Genomic DNA, 7644 nt, shown 5'->3' on the forward strand with positions numbered 1-7644 from the left:
TTAGAATTTAAAATTATAATCTATGTGAGATGTTTGTGTGTGTATGTTTATAAATATTAAATTTTCCTTAAGAGCAGTGGCTCATTCATTAATTCAGTGTTGTGGTAGCTCTGTAGAACATAATTACTACAAATAATGAGATTTTCTGTATTTCTTCTTTTTAGTGTCCACTTATGATATTAATGGAGCCAGTCTAGCTTTCTTTTGACAGGTATTTGCATGGTATACATTTTTTCAACCTTTTTCTTTAAACATTATCTATAAACTTATACGTCTGGTTGACAGTTGTTTTCTCTCTCTTCCCTCTGCCTTCTTCCTTTTTCTTCTTCCTCCCCCTCCTCCTCTCCCTCCTCCTCTCCCTCCTCCTCTGCATTCCTACTGTTTCTCCTTCTGTTCAATCTGGAAATCTCTGCCATTTAACTGCATAGACCTTTTATATTTAATGCAGTTATTGATATGGTTGGCTTTAAGTCTACCATTTTGCTATTTGCTTTCTGTTTGTTCCACTTCCTTTGTTCCTCCCCTCACATCTCCATACCTTCTTTAGACTTTTATTTAATACCATGTTTTCAGTGAGGATTACTCCACACGTAGATGCACTTTTGATGTGTTCATGAGTGGAAGTGAGGTCAGTGTCCTCCTACTCTGCCACCTTGATCTCCCTCTACAATGCCTATCTTTAACATAACAATATACCTTCCTTACACAAGTATTCTTTGGTTCTTCCCTCTCATCCTTTGTACTATTGTTTAATAATTTTACCTCTGAATGTGTTTTAAATAATACAGTACATTGTCATTATTTTTGATTAAAGAATCAATTATTTTTGAAGAAATATTTAGAGGGAAAAATCATATTTATTCACGTTTACTAATTCTGTTACTCTTCATTACAGTGTGAAGTGCTGAATTTCCACCTAGTATCATTTTATTTCATTCTGAAAAACTTTATCTTTTTAGTAAGCAGGTGAAAAGTTCTTTAAATTTTTTTGTTTTTGATTGTTTTGTTTGAAATGGTATTTATTTTTCTTTATTTTGTGCGAAATATTTTTGCTGGCTATATAATTCTAAATTGAAGAATTGCCCCATCTCCCTTTCCCCAACACTTTAAAGATTTTTCATTTGCTGTTGGGGGGTAGGAGTAGGGCTTGTGTCTTACATCCAACAAGAAGACTTTGATCATATTAGTCTTTGTTTCCTAGTGTTTCATGTGTCTTGTTTTTTCCATCTAACTTTTTTAAAGATTTTTCTCTTTTCCATGTCTTTACTGTAATTTGATTAGTATATAATTTGATTTGGTTTTCTCTTTATGTTACTTGGAATTTGCTGACCATCTTAGGAAGTTTTAGTTTTCATCAAATTTGCAAACATGTAGTCTATCACTTAAAATATATATATATATTTATATATGTATATTTAAACATATAATATTTAAACATATATAATTTTTGTATATAAACATGTTATGTATACTATATAAATTATATATAATGGCTTAGACATATTTTATATAGATAAAGAATATATATATTCTTTCCCCATTTCAAAGGCTCCAATTTCACTTATGTTAGACATTTGCTATTGACCGTTAAGTCATTGAGGCTCTGTTTATTTCTAGTATATTTTTTCCCCTTAGTGTTTCCATTTTGAACTGTCTTTGCTATGTCTTCAAATTCACTGATCTGATGTTAATCTCATTTAATGAAGCTTTCATCTCTGACAGTGTAATTTTTGACTCTAAAAATCCATTTGGTTCTTTTGCATATGTTTCATTTTTCTCCTCATTATGCTCATGTTTTCCTTTATATCCTTGAGCATATTTATTGTAGCTGTTTTTAAAATCTCATCTGTCACTTTCTTGTCTCTTTGCATGTGTAGTAATATATAATTAGATCCTGACATTGTGAGTACTGTGTTTTTGTGTGCCTGGATTTTGTCTCTTTCTTTAAAGAGGGTCAGCGTTTACTTTTGTAGGCAGTTGAGTATTTTTCAGTTAAGCTTTATCCATTGGAGACTGGTTTTTAAGTTTGGTTAGTGTATATCCAGAGCAGAGTTTTCACTAGGAACAATTTAGTCCTATTACTATGGCATGAATCTTCTGTGGTGTCTATTGAATTCTTCCATCATTCAGTGAAATCTCTCTAGTCTGTATGGTCAAAATATGAGTATCTTCTAGCCCTGTGTAAACTCTGGGAATTATTTAGCTTATTCCTTCCTGACAGTTCTTTTTCTCAGTATGTTAGAGTTTTACCCTAGGCATGCACAGATTAACTTTCTGCAACATTCTTTTAGATTTCTTCTTCATGACTACAGAGTACCCTCCACTCTGGTACTCTGTCCTGAAAATGCCAGCTTTCCTCTTTCAAAATCGTACCCTCTGTCTTCTCAACTTAAAGAGACTCCTATGTATTTTCCCTAGATTCCTCCTCTATGCACTATAATCTGGAAGGTTACTTGAATAGAAAGTGCTATTGTAGGGCTCACATCATTTAATTATAAAATCAATTGTTTTGTTTTCTATTTTTTGAAAGAACATTCTCTAGAACTTGGAAATGAAGAAAATATGAGTCTAAGGTTATTTCATTTTTTAAATTATTGACTTTACCTCCTGACTTGAAAATAATATACTGTCAGAAATAGTGAAGACACTTGTAGTACATAGCCAGAAAAAAAAAAAAGAAAAAATATTATGGAGATATGTTAGGCAGGTAATACAAATATTTTCTGGATTTTATGTTGCCTATGGCATTATCAAACTTTTTGAAATATAAAATTTGTGTTTATTCTTTCATATTAATTAAATATTTATTTTGTTTCTAATTTTGTAGCATAACATTGTATTATTTTTCTTAAGAGAATGCCATTAAATTATAATGTTCAGTCCCATAAACCTGGACTTATATCCTAGTGGGACATACACTCTTACCTGAGGGAGAAATACTAGGGAGTAACCTTGTTGCCAATGAAGGCCAGGAAAAGAGACCAGCAAATATTCTGAACATATATCACAATTTACTACAGTGTTACATTTCAAGTAAATGTGTCTGTAAAAATCTGATTGAAATTTTTATCCTTTTTTAGTGAAACAGATTTTAATCATAATTATTTTCTAGATATTGTAATATTTCTCACAATGACAGTAATTTATACATGTAAATAAATGTATTTGGTGAAGCACAATTCTGTTTGTATATTTCTTAAAGTTGTTATTGTTCATATTTCCATATAAACTCTCAAAAGTTCTCAAACTATATTTAAAATTTTTTTAACTTGTGGTTTAATGTATCTATGTTTGTCTCATTTGGTTATCTATTTCAATAAATATATGAATAAAATATTCTTTTTACTCTTCCTCAAAGAATATAGTAAACCAAGTGAGATGAGAAATGCAAAAAAGACAGTAATCTTCACTGTCAACAAAATTAGTGGGACGTGGTGAGGGCTATTGTGACCTGAACATTGAAGCTCCAAATTGGCTGGAGCTCTAGCCAGTTGTCACCATAAGAGAATAAGGGGGGTTGGCTTTCAAGCCCTTTCTCAATAGAAGCCAAAAGGGTAGATTTTTATGTTACATGTCCTAGTTTTTTATGAAGATTTTTTAATGTTTTAATTAATCTATTTTTATTGAAGTATAGTTGATTTACAATGTTTCAGGAATAAGCAAAGTGATTTCATTTTATATATATATATTTAAAATATATATACTTTTTCAGATTCTTTTCTGTTATAGGTTATTACAAGATATTGCGTATAGTTCCCTGTGCTCTACAGTAGGTCCTTGTTGTTTATCTATTTTGTATATAGAAGTGTATATCTGTTAATCCCAAATTCCTAATTCATTCTTCCCCCACCTTCCCCTTTGGTAAGCATAAGTTTGTTTTCCATGTCTGAGTCGTTTCTGTTTTGTAAATAAGTTCATTTGTATCATGTGTCCTAATCTTTACATGCTCATCTATTGAACATTGTCTACTATATAATCATTCTCTATACTGAATTCATTCTAAGGTCTCCAGACTGTGACTTTGCTGTTCATGTGTCAGTGTTTGTAGGTATTTATCTTGTCCTGGTTTTCTTGAATTGATATTGCTTAATTTGAAGAGAAATATAATTGGAGAGGCTCTGCTGCTAAATGACAAATATCTGTGCAACATAGTTCTAGAAACTTGCAAACTTTTATTTCGTCATTTGTTATTCAATTAATGCTAGAATCATTGCTATTTCAATAGCTGCTACGATTTAAGTAGCATAAAATAATTGTCAAAATCTAATGAACTCAGTTACTATGTTGACAGATCAAAATGATCAATTGTGTCTCATATTGGAACATAACTTCCTTTTGACTGTTTCCTAATCTCAGCATGTTGTTATTACCAACTAACAGCCAAGATAGCCCATCAAGACATAAAAAGAAAGTTCTGTTAATTATGCAACAAAAATGTTGTGATACGTCACTGAACTTTTCAAAATTCTTATTTTTGTCAGTGTTTCATAAAGCATTTCTGTAAAGACATAAGAAATAAACAACAAAAGGTCATTGCTTTAGACTATTTTTCATAAATGATTAAGGGAAAGACAAAAACATAGTTTTGCATTTTTTGCAATATTTTACAAATGATATTTCTCAGCTAAAATTTTTGAAAATTTTGTATTAAGTATAAAGCTAATTAAATATACAGAATAACAATGGCTCAGTTCTGAAGCCCTTTGAATCTGCACTAGGATAACATAAGCCTTTGATGGGTTTGCATGTTAAAAGAAATCTGCCTTTTCTTTTTGATGTGAGAACTGGATTTTTCAGAACAGACTTTTGTACTTTATCTTACTGGTTTAGCAAAATCCAGGTGAATAATTTTTATAGAAGTTTATAAAAAAGCAAAATGTTTATTTTCCAGATTAATTATAAAATATGCTTCATCTCATAGACATGTAAACACACATTTCTATGTAAAATCCTTGATTCAATAAATTTTTATTGAATGTCTTTCAACTAACAGACACTGTTCATGGTACTGGAAACACTGTAGTGAGCTGAGAAAAAGACAAAATTATGCTGTAATGAGGATCCATTCCACCGTTGGAGACAGAATGACCATGGGCTTGCTTTACTTTGTCATCCTTAGTTCTCAGCCCTAAAGCTCGGTGAGGTCACAGATGCCCTCTGAGCAGAGTTAGGACACCTGTGTAACGGGGTCTCCTCCCTCCGAGTGGGGTCTCCTCCCTCCGAGCTTGCTCACCAGCTGGTAACTGCTGTTGGGCAGAATTAGAAGCCCATCTATCGTTCGTGGTCCCCTTGACAGCAAGACTCTGGGGTCAGGTGTCCTCTGGATCAGACACTCTTTCCTCATCAGAATTTATATATATGTAGATGTAATTAAATACATAAAGACCCAAAGGAGCTGAGAGAAGAAATTTCAAACAGAGTAAATAGCAATCATAAATGCTCTGAAGTGAAGGGGATCATACCTGAGATATTTGAGAAACAAGGAGGTTGATATGGTCACAGAGAAACAAATCACAAGGGCCAGGTTATACAGGGTCTTATAATTCATGGAGAGAGACTTTGAGTTCTATTCTGATATTCTAATCTCATTTTACATCTTAACAAAATCACTGGAATTGCTATCTGAAAATACATGAAAGACAGTCAGGGGTAGAAACAGTGTACTAATTTGAGTATTATATAACACCAAAGTGTGATGTAAATGGGGCTTTGGCCAGGATAGTGACAGATGGATAGTTAAATTCTGGATATATGTATAAGGATAGCCTGCAGAATTTAAATGAAGACGTGAGCAAAGTGAAATAGCTTACTGCGTAGATGTCTGGGGAAGGAGTATTCCAAGCACAGGGGATTTCAGTGCTCATTGCCTTGAGGTGGGGATGTGCTTGGAGTAAAGGAAGCCCATGTGGCCTGAGCAGAGTGAATGGCTGAATGTTGGGAGCTTAGGAGGAGATGAGGTCAGAGAAATAACAGGGGCCAAGTAAAGCAGGAAAGGGTTTGGTGCAGGAGAGAAAGAGAGGCATCTAGGATAACAACAAGGTCTGAGGGCCTAGGTAACAAGAAGAATTGAGTTGGTACAAACTGAAATGGGTAAGGCTAGACGTGGCGTTGGTTTGGAGGAGAATCAGCCTAGTAGAGTGAAGATCAAAATTTGAAACATGGAAGTTTCAAATATGTTGATAAATATTCTGCTATGAAATTTTCATTAGGAGGAACTTGTCAGACAGTCGAGATATGTGAGTTAGCAGTATTTAGATGAGATCACATAGGGAGTAAGATAGAAAGAGAAGTGGTCCCCAGACAGAAACTTGGGGTTTCCACTAGTTAGAGAATGAGACGAAGAGGAGAGAGCCAGGAAAAAAAAACTGATTAAATCTTGATCCTTTAAGTACGACCTCCATTCCTAATGCTTTGATTTATTTTTGTGTGTTCATATGCAGATTTCCATATGATTTCATAAAGTGTTCTAGAACATATAAAAATATTTAATATTTTCAGAATAAATTTGCTCTTCTATTTTCCTGAAGTTTAAATGAGAAAGTAATTTAAAAAAATGTTATCTATAGTTTTGGGAAGTGGGGGAAATGGGAAATGGTGCAGGGACTTCTAAATGGAGATCTTTTTATATTCTTCTTGAATTTTGGAAAAGAAATGTACTATCCATTAAAAATAAAACATTTAGAGCTATGATTATATTCTTAATGTTGACAGTAGCTGATCTTTTAAGGCTTGTTTTACTCGTAGTGTTCTACAAATGAAGCCCAGTTCTAGTCAAAAAAACATTTATGAGTTTAAGAGGCAATCTGGGGCTTCCCTGGTGGCACAGTGGTTGAGGGTCCGCCTGCCGATGCAGGGGACATGGGTTCGTGCCCCGGTCCGGGAAGATCCCGTATGCCGCGGAGCGGCTGGGTCCGTGAGCCATGGCTGCTGAGCCTGCGCGTCCGGAGCCTGTGCTCTGCAACAGGAGAGGCCACAGTGGTGAGAGGCCTGCATACTGCAAAAAAAAAAAAAAAAAAAAAAAAAAAAAGCAAATCTGCATAAAGTAGTGCAAGTAGATTTCAAGTTTAAATGATTTCTCACATTTTTCTATTCTATATATTCAACATTTAAAGATTTATGCATTTAAAGATGGTTTAGCAAACTGTTTTCATTCTCTATAAAGAAAAGTCCAGTTATCTTTTCTAGTCATGTATTTTCTATTGGTTTTGACTTCTTGAAAGGGTAGTAGAAACACATTTTAAATGCTTGGCCTTTTCTACGTGAGATGTTTTTAAAGGGAACAGACTTACGTTTCTATTTTGCATGCTTTCCACACTTATAAGCTTACTGCTAACTATTTTGTTGTTTAAATGAAAGACTGTACTGACAATTAAATGGAGGCTCATGCACTGCCATATCTTATTATCATCAACGTGAGAGGAAGCAGGATGCTGAAATTACTGGTTTTCACCTGCATCTGCATGGCCTTATTATGCCCACCAAGGTGAAAATGTCAACTTGAAGAATGTAATTATATAACTTAAACTGCAGTGGTGGCAAGGTTAAATCCTTGCTTTACTGACCTTAAAAGCGACTATAACTTCTAGGTTTGGAAAAGTCTTTTGTTTATGAATTTGACCTCTCACTTTTTACTCCCTTAAGTTT

Source organism: Monodon monoceros, unplaced genomic scaffold, assembly GCF_005190385.1.
Source record: "Monodon monoceros isolate NGI ecotype Baffin Bay Population unplaced genomic scaffold, NGI_Narwhal_1 Super_Scaffold_20, whole genome shotgun sequence".
Taxonomy (NCBI): Eukaryota; Metazoa; Chordata; class Mammalia; order Artiodactyla; family Monodontidae; genus Monodon; species Monodon monoceros.